Source organism: Carya illinoinensis, chromosome 14 (genome assembly GCF_018687715.1).
Source record: "Carya illinoinensis cultivar Pawnee chromosome 14, C.illinoinensisPawnee_v1, whole genome shotgun sequence".
Taxonomy (NCBI): Eukaryota; Viridiplantae; Streptophyta; class Magnoliopsida; order Fagales; family Juglandaceae; genus Carya; species Carya illinoinensis.
Window position 1 is genome coordinate 30,889,257 of NC_056765.1, and position 16,423 is coordinate 30,905,679.

Below are 16,423 nucleotides of genomic sequence, written 5' to 3' on the forward strand. Positions count from 1 at the left end.
ACCAACAAGTCGCATCAAGACAACAGAGTGTCACCAAGGTTGGACATCAATTAGATATCCTAAAAGAAAATGTCAACACATTGACTAAGAAATTTCATATATTTGAAAACAACTCTTTCTGAGTTTTGATGCATTTTTATCGTATTTTGTATTTATATTTTAATATATTTCTTTTTCTATACTTTATGTAATGAACGATATCATTTAATATATCTAGTGTGTTTGTATTTCAATTCTTACTTTTCTTTAAATTTGAAACTTCATGTTTAATTTTAAAACAGTTCACATTCAAACATTATTGATGATTGTTCGAACATATACTAAATCGTTCAAATTGGAAGACAAAATGTTCGAATGACTAGTCTACATATTCTAATGTTCGAACGAATAACTTACATGTTCACACATTAGTGGGCTTAATGTTCAAACGTACATTAACATTCAAACGTAGTATTTTATATGTTCACGTGTACTCATTTGAAAATGACATCGTCTGAGTCACAATAGAACAAAACACTATTATAGTTGGAACATATAACCATTTCTCTTCTACTTTCAGTGACAGCTTTCTTCAACAGTAACAGAAAAGCATTTTTGTGACTATTTAATGACTGTCACAAATTCAAAACCATCACAAAAACTCAATTGTATTATAGTGTGCCATGTAAGCACTTTACTAAGTACTACTCTACATGCACACAGGCTAAAGAATCTCTCTCTCTCTCTCTCTCTCTCTCTCTCTCTCTCTCTCTCTCTCTCTCTCTCTCTCTCTCTCTCTCTCTCTCTCTCTCTCTCTCTCTCTCTCTCTCTCTCTCTCTCTCTCTCTCTCTCTCTCTCTATATATATATATATATATATAGCCCTTTGTCAACTAGCTAGAATATGTCTAACTCACATCGAATGAACAATGTCGTCTAATACCTAAACTCTAGCTATATATTTAGAAAATCCTATCCTTTATCCCCAAGTTCAAATTAGGGAAAACTGAAAAGGGTTATATATTGTTATCACTTAAACATGGTAGAAATATTTTAAATTAATAGACCTACACACATACATAAATCATATATTGTATAATTGTAAGATATAAGGTTTGGATCATAATGTTGGTAATGCCCATTAAGTGTATGTGATCAATAAAGTGACATAATTGGGCTATTGATAAATCTCTAAAAGTCCATAATTTTTGTTAGAACATTAAAGTGGTACTATTCTAATTTATATGTAGAGACCATTTAAAGACCCATATAAATTCATTATTTAATTATGATGGACAAGATTGGAATTCGGGTATTATATATATGTTATGGTCACCACTCCAAATTCATATGGACTCTATGCTCCTTATTGTTGTGGGTTTTTTTTTTTTCTTTTCTTTTTAATAGAGAGTGAACGTTGGACTTGGAAGATTGCTCTCTTTACCAAAATTTTACAACAATTTAACATAAGATTTTGGGATATTCGGATTCTCCAAATCCAAGAAAACAATTATTGCCGATAATATCTATACGATTTGGAAGATAGGAATAATCACTACAACATTTTGTGGCTTTTTCCACAGAGGAGAGTGGTCGGAAAAAGCTAAGATTAAGTGGCAAACAAATTTTTCTCACCAAAATTTTTCATGGGACGTTGGTGGCATATAATAAGTGGCGAATACTATTTTGCCACCAATTTTTTTTTTTCATGGAAAAAGGTACATTTTTTGCACGAATCCAATTTTTGGTAAAAACTAGTTTGGTTCGTGGCAAAATTTGTTTGGATTTAAGCCGTTATGGTCCTTTAAATTTATTTACCCACTAATCTTTTTAGTCGGAAATAATACAATTCTCACGATAATATTCATGAAAAAAATGGTGGCATTAAGTTTTTTGTGATGTATCTTTTTGTGCTAAAAACATGTTTGTAATAGATTTCGTGGTACCAAAAATAACACAATGATTTTTTGTTGTCAAACTCCATCTTTTCCCACCATCTTGTATGATTGCTAATGTTCATTTTTCATGGAAGTCTACAATTTGGTGGCAAATGCATATTAGCTACCAAGCATATAGTGGTAAAAGTATATGCCACGAGTTACATTCATGGAAAATGCTAAGATATTTTAGAAAAAAAATATACAAAAAAAAAAAAAAAAACAGATAAGAAGAAGAAAAAAGAGAGATTTAGCCAAAAATAATCATAACAAATAGTCTAATATAGGCTTAAATAAATGTATTCCAACATTAAAGATCAAAATTGACACGTATAATAATTTAAAAAGAAAATATTATAAAAATTTACATTTGTTTTTACAAACTTATCCATTCCCAATACATTCAAGTTTTAGAAACCAATACCAAATCATGTCATACAAACTGAAAACTGCTCCATCACTTAATCCCAACACTTCAAAATATCTTAGCATTATCCAACTCCATTCCATGCTCAAACATCAACACAAATGAAGCCAAATTACCTGTAAAATAATGGGTGTCTAATCAGCTGACCTACAAACAACTAAATTTCAAATACATCAATTAAAAAGAAACTAGCAAAAAATGAAGGGGAAAACAAATGCATAGAGAAAACAAATGCTACTTCTTCAAAGTGAAAAAGAAAGGGAACACAGTATCTTTGCAACTGCCTTAGGAGGGTAATCTCCATTAAGTCTGGTATCAACACACTGCTTAAGGTTGTCTTCACAAAGTTTTGGTGTAGCCTGACAAATTTTAAAACCTTCTGTGGTACTAGAGCATGTCTTAAATTCGGACCTTAACTCCAATTTCAAAATCCAACTCTACATTTCATCCCATTTGACTAAATATTCATATGGTTACATAAATATGACACATGTTGAACGTCCATCATGAAAATTCATATATAATATATAGCAAAACTTCAATAATCTCAATTTTTTGTCAGAAAGGGAGAGATAATATCTATTCTTAAATATATTGTTTGAGATCAGGAAGAGGTAATGATAAGGTTAAATATTAAATATAAAGTACTATTAATTCGTGAAAGGAGTACTATTATAATTCTTTAAGAAGTACTCTGCATGATCATGTATCACTATACTCCAAAATGATAAGGTTAAATGTTGTTAATTCGCTTTTTAAGAAGTGACTAATTAACACTATGCTCCAAAAAGATTAGGTCAAGAGGGAAAGGAACTTTTGATTGATTAAGAAATGTCTCGCAAGTAGTGTTACAGAGCAAAACAGAACCCAAATTGCCTAAACCAAAACAGAGTAGAATTTTTTATTACCTTATCAAGCAGTAGGTTGAACTAATTTCTCTTGTTTATAATAAAAGTAAAACAAGCTTTTCAAAATTACAAACAATAAATAAAAACAGAATATGCAAGAATACAAAAAGATACTGAAGTGAGCATTTAAAAAAAAAACTTACAGTGGACAACCCTGGATCAAGAGCTACTCTAGAAGAAACATCAATGCCTAGCTGTTCAATATCAACTTCTAACTTATATCCTGCTCTGGTACATGAATATTGGAACTTCTAAATTAATATAACATGCTCAACTAAGCTACTGCATCAATGATACTCAACTAAGTTGCTCCAGGAGAGTAAATAAATAGGATTGATATTGCTTTATAAAAATCACCAAGCTAGTCATCATTGATCCCATAAACATAAGTACTACAATAAGATGCTAACCTTGAGATGCCCTCTTTCATGGAAAACCCATTTGCTAAGTTCAGTAAAAATGTTTGAATTATACATGAACCTACAATTTTCAAGACAAAATATACTGCTAAATAAAACAGCTGCCAGTATTCTTTAAAAAAGAAAAAAAAAAACTAAGTTGCCAGCCTAGTACCAACATGACAGTTAGAATCTACTAGTTTGAACAAAATCGTTGGTTGCTTGCTTAGACTATTAATCTTGAAGAAAAGTGTTAAAAAATACAAATTCTCATATCCACTAGTTTAACACATAGTCGTAAAGGTTAAACATAATCAAAACTATTAATCAAATTCAATATTAAAAACAGAAGATCTTCTCAATATTAAAAAGAGTAGAAATAAGTATACAAAGTCTGAAATTAGTTAAGATAAACTACTCCATGTGAAATCTAAAGCACACCTACTTGAAAGAAAGTTGTAATACTTGCAGATGACTTTTCACATGAAAAATGGTCAATCCATCTGAGCCCATCAAATTCAGTATTGCCTTTGGGGTTGCCCCTATTGTCAATCATTAAAGAAATCATTAGAATAATGTAATTTTTATTCGAAATTTTAATGATGATTTTCCCTTAGTGTACTGGGCTACAGAGTGGACAATGCTACCAGTATTCATTAAAGTGGACAATGAAGCATGCATACATTAAAGTGGACAATGAAGCATGCATACATTTGGCCTACTCAGCATTACTTTGTCTGTTGCAGTTCTTGGCAGGCAAAGACATTAAAATTATAAACAATCAAACATCAATTATATAACAATGGAACTTTAAGGAGCAAAAGTTAGATGAATATTTGACTTTGCAATGGATTTAATAAAAAGAACTTACCTCTCCAGACCTATAGTGCCCTTCTTGCATAGGAGCAATATGGCATACAAATAAATAATCTGGGTGCCCCTGAAATGTTAGCCTAACACACACACATAGCTCACCTAACAGTTTTCTGCCATTAGACACCCAAACCACATCCAATAAAGTTAAGATATTAACTTTAGAATCTGAAATCCTTAAACCTTATTGAAGCACAGGAAAAAAATCCATCATTTTTGTCACATTTCAATGCAACAGACTACAGAAACAAGTAACAAGTACTTATACCTTCATGCTGGTCACACGAAACAATAGAAAGAAGATATAGAGTCAAACACCCAATCATGACCAATCGGAAAAATTGAAATCCCTATAAGCCTCATTACTCTGTAAATGCAAAACTCGTGGACCTTGATTCTCGTTGTGTTCAGTTCAACAACCAAAATTGCAATAATAACACAAAAATTAGAAACAGAAGAAATGTTCTTCGAAGAGCAAGAAACCAAAGTCCTTAATAATAGGCATTTGGGAAATATGTAAAGAAGCAATAGAGATTAGGGTTTCTTCCCCGAGTACCCATTTCTGCGTCTTGGAGCTTCCCTGCGGCTGAGCTATGTCTCTTGCAATGAAACCCTAGAAAAATGATTGCAAAGAGAAGGAAAAAAGAAATGGGCGAGGGTGGGGCGGCGCTGAAGGAGATAGTGAAATGCGTTTTGTTTTAGGGCTTGGGTATGCGGGTTGCGACAATGTCGTGGAGAAGTAGAGAGGGAACTTGGCCGGTCTCGAGGAAGAGGAGATCAGGGAGAGAGAGGCTTCGTGGGAGGCTGGGCTGAGGAGATGGTGGCGTGGCGCTGCAGTGATGGCGGCGGCTGGGCTGTGGCCTGAGGAGAAGAGAGGGAACACGGGAGAGAAGTATTGAGAGAAGTCTGAAATCGAATTGGGGAAAAAATATTGCACTTGCACTTAAACGGCGTAGCTTTAGGTGATTTTAATTAAAATAGAAAATATGTATAGCTTTTTTACGGCTAAAAATATTCGTGGGAATTACATATTTAGTAATAGATAAAAATAAATAAGCCACGCAGATGAGGATATAAATTAAATAATTTTTTGTGACGAATTTATTCTGCAGTAAAAAGACAATTTAAGTCGTGGCAATAACTATTTTTCCACTAAAAGCCCATATACTGCTCATGTTTATTATCCAGGAAACAAATTGGTAACAAAAACTACGGATGTGGTGGGAAAAAATTTTTTGCCATCAAACATTATGGACGACGACAATCTTATAGAAAAAGGCCTATATTTATTCTCTCTAATAATTTTGGTGGCAAAATGCCACTTTTTTCCATGACAGTAAATTGCGGAAAAAAAAGTCATGGCAAAAGCCAGTATTTGTTGTAGTGAATAGAACCTGTAGAGAGAATATTTTGAAGGATATATATATATATATATATATATATATAAATATTGTTCAGTAATAAACTTTGCATGAAAATCAAACTGAATTTCTCGTAAAAATTTTGATCATTTACTGCTATACGTACGTGATGTCTCTGCTGGCATAGTTTGGCTTTGATGTTGTATTATTAGTTGTGTGTTGTTTGATCAGATGCTACCATAATGATCATATATACTTAGGATTATTAGGACTGAATGCGCGCGACAGCGCTGCATGCATGCAATAACTTATGATTATTAGGACTGAAGTGGTGGTGGCAAAGACTTAATTAGTGCCATTAGTACTCGAATGTGTTGGGTGTTGCTCTTTTTGGTTAACCACCAAAGACTTAATTAGTGCCATTAGTACTCGAATGTGTTGGGTGTTGCTCTTTTTGGTTAGTCCCACATGAGTAGGAAATGAAAATGAGCAAAGCCCTTATGCTTATAAAATGAGGCTAATCCTCCTTAGTTTAGTGTACCAGTCACATGTTTAGTTAGTAACTTGTGATTTTAAAAAAATTCTTCTGTTATCTTTTTTTTGTAAAATGTGAAGAAGTGAGAGTTAAAATTTTTCTAGTAGAGAAGTTATATGGGTGCATTTGGAGTGAGAAGAAAATTTATACAATTATAATAATTTTTCACATAGTCAATTTTCTTATTTGAGTATGGTGGTTTTTCTTTTGTTTTAAGAGTTTTTCATTTAAAATATTATGTTGTTATTATTTTTCTATTTTTTTTTATATTTATGCAAAAGATATATCCTAGAAGGTAAATTTAAGAGGATCAAATTCCCAAAGAATGTTTTATTTTTTTATTTTTTTTCGCTTCACATTTTAGGTCCTATAATTTACTACTCATTTCAGGTGCCTACAGGAATTCAAGGCTGCAAATAATTTTGACTTATCTTGATTTTGGCCACATAAATTACAAGCTGTAAATAGGTTGAGAAAAAAAGATTAATTAAAAAATAATAATTTAAGTAAAAATTAATGATTAATTAACATTATAGATAATGTAGTTTAAAATATGAAAAAAACTATATATATTATTATTAAAAATATATATTATATTATTATTTTGATTAATCTTACATAAAATCTTGACTTTAAAAATTTTGATTTTATGGAAAATATATAATTTTAACTAAATTTAAAAGAGACGCTCATAGAAATTTGGTGACAAAGGCTACTCCCTATCTTGGTACACTAAAATATCTAGGTTGTCTTATCGTAATTCGGAAACCTTGAAAAGTCTACACGTACGCTACAACATCTTAAATGGCATCTTAAAACAACCCGCCATATATTGTCTTCACAAAAGAGAAAAAGACGAAAACAAAATAAATAAAAAGAAAAATAATAGATATACCGTACTTTTTACAATTTTTTGTATAATTAATAATATTTAAATGAATAATATTTTTATAAAATAATTTATAAAAATAACATCACTTTATATTTTTCTTTTAAAATATAATTATAAACAATTATAAAAAATGTTATACATATATTATTACTCAAATAAAAAACATACATTCGTACAAATAATCTATTCTCATTAATTTAGTTTTTAGTTATAAAAAATAATATTTATAATTATAAAATATGTAAATATCGTAATATTTTTATAAAAATAAATAAATATAAAATTTATAAAAAAATAAATTTTTAATAATAAATTTTATTCCTTTTAAAATGAATTTACAACTTTACATAATTCACAATTCACTCTTTGATGTCGTATTAGTCGTGTGTTGTCTAGATCAGATGCTACCTGCATCATGATCCTATATACTTACGCGGCTGTACCTACTGATACATATGCAACAAAAAGATGATAAATCAATATGAGGTGATGTGATGAGCTGTTAATCAGTGGCAATACGAGGCAAAGAGCTAGTTGAGATGTTATAATTGGTAGTCGTACGCCGGCCTTAGCCATGGAGATTGATGTGGTCTGTACGTAAATTGGGTGTTCGCGTTGTCCTAATATCGAATCATCGATTGCCATGTCGTCGGAGCTTATGCCGTATTCGTGATTGGGTTGTTTTGTCTTGTATTTTATTTTGCGGATTTGTCTGTTTATTTAATTTTAATATAAAAATATGCTGTTGGACTTTTTATTTATAATAATTGTTTTTCTTATTTATTTATATTAATAAGTTATAGTTATAATTTTGTTTATTGAATGAGTACAATAAAATATATTTATATTAAAAAAATTAATCCACGTCTAATTAATTAGGCGCGCATGCGTTATATATTCCCACGTGAATGCGACAGAGCTCTGCACGCAAGACATATTATATTGTACTGGACTTATAATTTTGCTGATCCTTTTGTCTTTGAAAGGACTTGAATCACGGGATCCATCGAGATACCATGGACCACCTGGGTGGGAGATGTGGATGTACAATGTACATTTTCCATGCATCCAGTTCATCAATCAATGCAACTGTTCTTACGTACGATCAATAGCTAGCTAGCTGTGGATCACCACATGAAACGAACGAATCTAATTACATCTTCTCAAATTTGTCATGGTGCAATCATTTTTATATTATTTTTATATAATTATTAAAAAATAAAATATATAAAAATAGTTGTATATAAAATTTTTGATACATGATCATCTACTCGATCCATCGATCATGATAAGTTTGTCATATATATTTATACATTCAAATAAGAGGCAAGTGACCTAAAACGTGTTAGAATTAAGTAATTTCACGAACGTATGTTCTTCGCTCGTTGGACGGCAATGAGTGTGGGTCAGCAGTACTGGACCACGACACGACCCGTCTACATCTGGTGCCTACGTTAGTTTTAGCAGTACTGCATCATCTACTGATCCGTTTCAATCTCGATGTTTTTATTATTTAGATTATAATTTTAAATTTATAATTAATTTTATAATTTTTATAAATATTATAATTTTAAAATTTAAGCAAAATTATATTAAATTTAATAAAATCAAATAAATTAATTTTAAATCTATTTAATTAATTTAAAATAAATAATATTATATCGTGTTAATGTGTTTTATAATATTTATTAATAGATTAAAAGAAATTAACACGACATATTATTTTAATAAATTATATTAAGATTTAAAACAATAGACTTAATAAGTAGCGTTAGAATTAATTTATATAATATAATATATATGATTTGAAACGACTTAAATACGAGTTATTAACGCGATTTGACATTAACACGTACGTTTGTTCTTCGCTCGTTGGACGGCAATGAGTGTGGGTCAGCAGCACTGGACCATGACTGTACGTGTAACGCCATTAATATATGCAACAAATGTTGGGTTGGTAAGAATAATCATGTGGTCTTGAAGGGTTGGCATGTTTAATTATTATTTGTTTTGTAGGGCAATCTTTTTCAGTTTTGTTAGAATCGACCATCAATTAATTAAGATCATCATCATCTTAAATTTTGTAAGAAAACATCACATTTTTCACTTTAATTTTCTATAAGTAACCATGCATTCATGAAGTTATGGCCACAAGTATTGACATGCATGACAAGACTGATCACATAGTTTACAAGAGGGGAATGTAAATATAATTTTGCCATTTCAATATAAATTAATTCTTCCTCATATTTTGAAAAATTTTAGTCGGTAATATTATCTTATAAATAAATTGTACGAGAAATGTTTGAAATCTCGATAATGGGTATTGAGCATTTCTCTTGATAATTTTTTTTATTATTTTTTACTAACTAATTAAATAAATATTTTTTATTAATATTTTGAATTTTATTTTTTTAAAATATTTTAAAAATACATTAAAAATTTATTATTATTATTATTTTTTTACACTTATTGGAACCGAGTCAGTGGCTGTAGAGCCACTCAAATTGGCAATGAAGTTGATCTTTTAATTATATGATAGGCATGTTATAATGCATGCGTGTCAAGTCAATAGTAATATACGTAGATGTTTCACTTGAGATCTCACGAGAATTTAGAACTTTGTGGCTTGCACGTTGTAGAAAAAAAATACATATAATTAATATATTTCTATATTTATATTTTGTTTTTCATTCCATAGGAATTCATGATGTGCTTACCGTTGTATTCAAATCCAGTTCAAACAAGTTTATGTTGTGATATGAATTATCTAGCTACTTAAAAGTTTCGAAACTGAATTTTGGTTTGAGTTTGGGCAAGTTTGACAAGTGAGATGAGATATAAAATTCTACTCTTATCTCATCTCATAGTGATTTCATTTTTTTTCAAATTTTTACATAAAATATAATAAACAATTCAATTTTTTCAAATTCTAAAATAATAATAATATTAAAAAATAATATTTTAAATTTTCATTCAAAATAAAAAAATTCTCATTTCACTATTCAAACCTACCAAAATCTTGCAAAGCTACTTAAAAAAACCTACTCGAATTTGTCAATAGATTAAATTCGGTTGGGACTCAATATATTTATGATTGTAGAATTTTTTATTTTTTATTTTCTTCTTAAAACTAGGAATCCATAATCCTAAATCCCAATGCACATTTCTAGAACGCTAGATTCACTTGGGGCCAATATGGAAACATGACAACTGTTTTAAAATATTTTCAAATTCACTATTATTTAAAAATATCACGAGATATTCTTATTAATCATCATGTTTTAAAATTTAATAAAACATCTTTATTTAAATTATTTCACTATTATTTATAAAATTTTTATTTTATATCATTTTCAAAACATCTGATCCTTAGTATCCAAACGAGTCCTTAATTAAACACAACGTTGATCCTCTTGTACCTTTCATGCATCCTATGTTGCTTGAAATTAACCTAAATACTAAATTTTCTTTGTCCTACCTTGGCCTATCATGTCTCCTTCTAGCCTAGTTCTTATCTCCGACTATAATTTTGTGAAGATAATATAGATTAAGCATTTCTAACCCTTTATCCATACAGAGTCAACTGCATCCATACGTGCATGCTGTTTCAATATATAACATAATTTTTGTAAATCTAGTTACGTTAGAGCACTGACATTCGCTTAACCAAATATCAGTTAAGTCTAATATTTGCCTCTTTTTGAGCTAAAACTCTTGCATCAGACTAACCACAGAAATATTTTCTTGACTTTGAGCTATGCACAGTAAATTACTCTCACTACGTCATATTTAACGATATAATGTAGAAGGACCAAATCAGTATTTTATTATATTAAATCCCGTCCAACTACCCCTCTCTCTTTTCTTTGTATTTCTCTTTTCTGTTTCAGGCCTGACCCTCACTTCTCTCTCCCTCTTCTGGTCTCTGTTTTCTCTCTTCCTCGTACGATTGTCTCTCTGTTCCTGGGTCCAAAAATTATGGAGTCCCTTTCCTCGCTGTTTCTTGTCGTTCTAGGGTTGTGCATGCTCTCTCTCTCTCTCTCTCTCTCTCTCTCTCGGTTTGGGTTTTGCCACTACTAATAAGCTCCATTTGGGTATAAATTAAGTTGTTTTGTATTAGCGCTTTAACTTGTGAAATGGGTATAACTTGAGTATTTTTTCTGAAAAACTAATTGCATGTCTTCAAGAGTAGAAAAAATACAATTATATGTGGGCGATGGATTTTTCTTGATTTGGTGTTTATGCATTTTTGTAGGGGAGTCAAGTAGTTGCTGGTTCTATTTATACTTGAATTTACTATGCACATAATTTCGTATTTCTAGTTTTTGGCTTATTACCCACTACAAGTGGGTTTAATTTGTCGATTTTAAGTTATTTTCCCAAAAGCTTAGTTGATTTTGTCTAATTATAGCATTGTTTTTTTTTTTTATTAATTTGACTAGTTTATTTGGAAAATTGTTTTTTAAAAATGATCTAGTCTAGGAATTACTCTCCATTGCCACTTTCTAATGCATTCAAGTTGTGACTTCTTTTCTATATCACGCATCTGCTTCATACATTGTCAACTATTCCAAGAAACATTAATTTTATTGAGCATACAAGAAACATTGCATGCTATAAAAAAAAAATGGTTTTTTGTATAATAATTTAAATATTAGGTTGAAGAAAAACATTAGTTGAAAAATAATAATTTAAATAAAAATTATATAATTAATTAACATATAAATAATATAGCTGTAAAATATGGAAAAAAAAATTCTTATTAAAATAATATTATTTTGACTTATACATCATGGAGTTTTGGCTTGAATGATTTGCAAAAATTAGAAATATTATTTATCCGGAATGATTGTATCTTCTTTTTTAAACATTTAGTAATTAAAGAAGTATTTTTAAATAATATTGTAATATTTTACTTTCTTAAATATTTATAATGATTAAAAAATACATAAAAAATAAAAAAAATTATAATATACTATTTGAAACATTTTTTGAGTGAATCGTTCATTATTGGTAGAAGAACTCTCGTAAAAATATGTACTTTTAATTAAATTTTTAAATCAATGTCTTATCAAAATTAAGACATCTAGAAGTCTACACGTAAGCTACAGCATCTTAAATGGCATCTTGTCTAGAAAGGTACCATTCCCGAAGGTTCAATCCTGTCGCCATATATCGTTCACACAAAGATGAAAAAGACATAAATAAAATAAATAAATAAAATAATAGGCATACCACACTTTTTATCATTTTTATATAATTATATTTTAAGTGAAAGATATTTTTATATAATAATTTATAAAAATAAAATCGCTTTATATAAATATTTTTACTTTAAAATATGATTATATAAAAAATTATAAAACATTTATACATATATTGATACTCAAATAAAAAACAATCTTCTATTCATCCTGAATTCGTGCAAACAATTTATTTTCGTTAGTTTAGTTTAGTTATAAAAAGTGATATTTATAGTTATAAAGTATGCAAATATGACATATTTTTTTAAATAAATAAATAAATATGAAATTTATATAAGAAAAATTAAATTTTTAATAATAAATTCTACTATTTCTTAAAACGAATTTATGTTTGCACAATTTACAATTGTATCTCATTACTTGATTATATCATCACTTAAAAGATGAGATGAAGCAATTCCTTGGACCATGGCCCTAGGATCACCCCATATATGGTTCTTGTAGGTTGTCTTACAATGGGGGATGCCCATTGCCCTCTATCTAGTTTGGCCACACACATGCATTATCTAGTCACAACGATAGAGAATGAGTTTTTGGTAGGCTAGTTACTTATACATTTGGAATTGTGGGTAACATCGTTGGTAGAAACTTGAGCAATACTTGTGTCTGATTAAGTTTTGATTTTGTGGGCAACTTTTGGAATACTTGTGTCTGATCAAGTTATGATTTTGTGGAGAAAAATTGATGGTATAAACTTGAGCAATACCAGTAAAAACTTTTAGAATTGTGGACGTGCATTTGAGATTAAGTTATGATATCTTGCTATCTTTGTGCATGGCTATACTTGAGCAATACTGATATGTTAAGTTGGTTATATTAATCTACTCATATTTGTTAGGAGAGGGTTGCTGCTTTTATGGCCATTGAAGTGTTTTAGCTTGGTCACTAGCGTGTGGTTGCTTTGGGGACGAGTAACTTAGGATTATTAAGATTGAAGTGGTGGTGGCGGAGACTTCATCGGTGCCATAAGTACTCGAATGATTGTTGTTTTTTTTTTTTTTTTTGTCCTTTTACTTTACATTTCTGTCCTATAATCTACTCCTCATTTCAGCTGCCCACATGAATTCAAGACTGAGGAAAAATATTAGTTAAATAATAATAATTTAAGTAAAAATTAAATGATTAATTAACATATAGATAGTATGTTGCAAACTATGATAAAAAAAATAAAATTATTATTATTAAAAAATAAAATTATATTATTATTTTAATTAATTTAACATAAAGTTTTGGCTTGAATAATTTTAATTTTACGCAAAATATATTATTTTAACTAAATTTTAAAAATGATTTTATTAAAGTAATGCCAATACTTAATGACAAAGGCTTTATTCCTTGAATAATGATAGGTTTACCACTATCTTACCATTCTTTTACCACTTTTTTTAATGTTTTAATTTTTTTTATTTTTTTATTTTTACTTAATGATTAAGCAAGTGACTATCACTAAAATTATATATTTTTAAAATTTTTTCTTAATGACTAAGGATGTTAAAAAAATACTTAAAAGAAAATGATAAAAAAATAAATACACTACAAGTGGTAAAATAGTGGTAAAAGGGTGGTAAGTGTATCATTACCCTTATTCAGATAATGTAAATTATCTAGGTTGTCTTATCATAACTAGGAAACCTAGAAAAGTCTACGCGTACGCCACAGCCTCTCAATTGGCACCTTGCCTAGAAAGGTACTGTTCCAAAAGGTTCAATCATGTCGCCCTCACAAAAAAGAAAAAGACAAAAACAAAATAAATAAAAAGGAAAATGTTAGAAAAATAATACTTTTTTTGACAAACTTTTTATAACTATGAATTTAAATGAGGGAGATTTTTATAAGTAGCTTATAAAAATAATATTATTTTATATAAATATTCTCATTTTAAAATATGATTATATAAAAAAAGTTATAAAAAAGGTTCTACATATATCATTATTCAAATAAAAAACTCTCTATTCATCTAGTGAATTCGTGCAAACAATTTGTTTTCGTTAGTTTAGTTTTTAATTACAGAAAATAATATTTCTAGTCAAAAAATGTATAATTATCGTATTTTTTTTAAAAAAAGAGTAAATATAAAATTTATATAAAAAATTAAATTTTTAATAATAAAATTTACTTCTTTTTAAAACAAATTTACAACATTTGCATAACTTATAATTATATCACATTACTTGATTATATTATCACTTAAGAATCAAGATGGGATGGAGCAATTCCTTAGACCATGGCCCTAGGATTACCCTATATATGGTTCTTGTGGGTTGTCTTAAGATAGGGGATGCCCATTGCATGCCCTCTATCTAGTTTGGCCACAGACATGCATGCCACGGACATGGGGGATTATTGGGGCTCCAGGGTACTGTGCCCGGTCCACTTATTCCATCAGTATTGGCATTGCTTGGGATGTTGATAAAATCCCTCTTAATTGAGTTAATTGATGGTAATAATCGGTCTCTCTTAAGACCTTAAAATTAGGTTCAAGTTTGCTCTCAACAAAGGAAACATCAAGTACTTTCAAGCTATGATTTTTGTTATTTGTTAATTAAGATCTTGCTGATCACACGGGCAGATCAATCACATGAATTTGCATATTATATATAATGATTCATAGTCTCATGGAAGTTTAAAAGGTATGTTAATTACGATCATCGGATCTTCAGTTGAAACTGTCAGTCGATGGCTTCTACTTTAAATTACTGTATTGGCTTAATGTTATCTAACTACCTTGTTTAAGGATTTTTCTCTAATATTCAATCACCTTACAAGTAATGGTAGATACAATTATGAATTATGCAAGTGTTGCATATTTTTTTTTAAAGAGTGTGGTTTACAATTTTTTTTATATCAGTCTCGTATTTATTAATTTTATTTAAAAAAAAAAGTGCACGACACTTAGACACTCTGCAAATATCATTTCTCATTTACTAATTAGACCTTTGGTAACCATGAACAATTCTCTATACATGATCTAGAAGAGATGGGTGTGCTTAGCATCCGTGCATATTCCATGCGCATTCATGATACTCTACATTAATAATATAGGTTTGGCTTAAATATAAACATTGATGGCTTTTCGTCTTATAATAATATCTAAGTTTTCACGAGATGTTCTGAATAATCCCCAAAGTAATTGATTACCCATGCAAGTGTGGTTTATAATTTTAGGCATATCGTGATCATGATGATCATTCTATGTGAAGCGTTTTAATTATAACATATTTTCTGAAATCTTTCCCAATAGTTTTATCTTCTTTGATTCCTTCCCGATTAATTGCTTATATTGAGACATTCTTAAATTGTAGCAAGTTAACTTTATCCATTTTTTAACCTCTTAAATTTGTTGAAAATCGACAAAAGAAAAAGTTTTTGGATGAAAAAGTACTGAATACTGATCAATTTCTGATCCGACTGGTAGATTAAGGGAATGTTTGGATTAAGAAACCATCTCATCTCATCTCTTTATTAAAATTTTTTCAAATTTTCATACAAAATATAATAAACAATTCAACTTTTTCAAATCTCAAAACAATAATAACGTTAAAAAATAATATTCTAATAATATTTTATTCAACTTTTAACTTTCATCTAAAACCATGTCATCTCATCTCATTATCTAAACAATCCTTAATGCTTATTTAGAATTTTTCGCATCTTGCTTTTGACAATTTTTTGAGGGTTTCATTTAATGAAGGGAATGCTAACAAAATGGTTAAGGATGTCGTGTAAACCTGCTAATGAAGTTGGTATTGACCAGCATTCAAAACACAATGTTATAGCACCTGGTCATGATTTCTCATTAGTTTTGCATCATGAAAAGTATGTTATCAATATGTTTTCTTTGGATGTT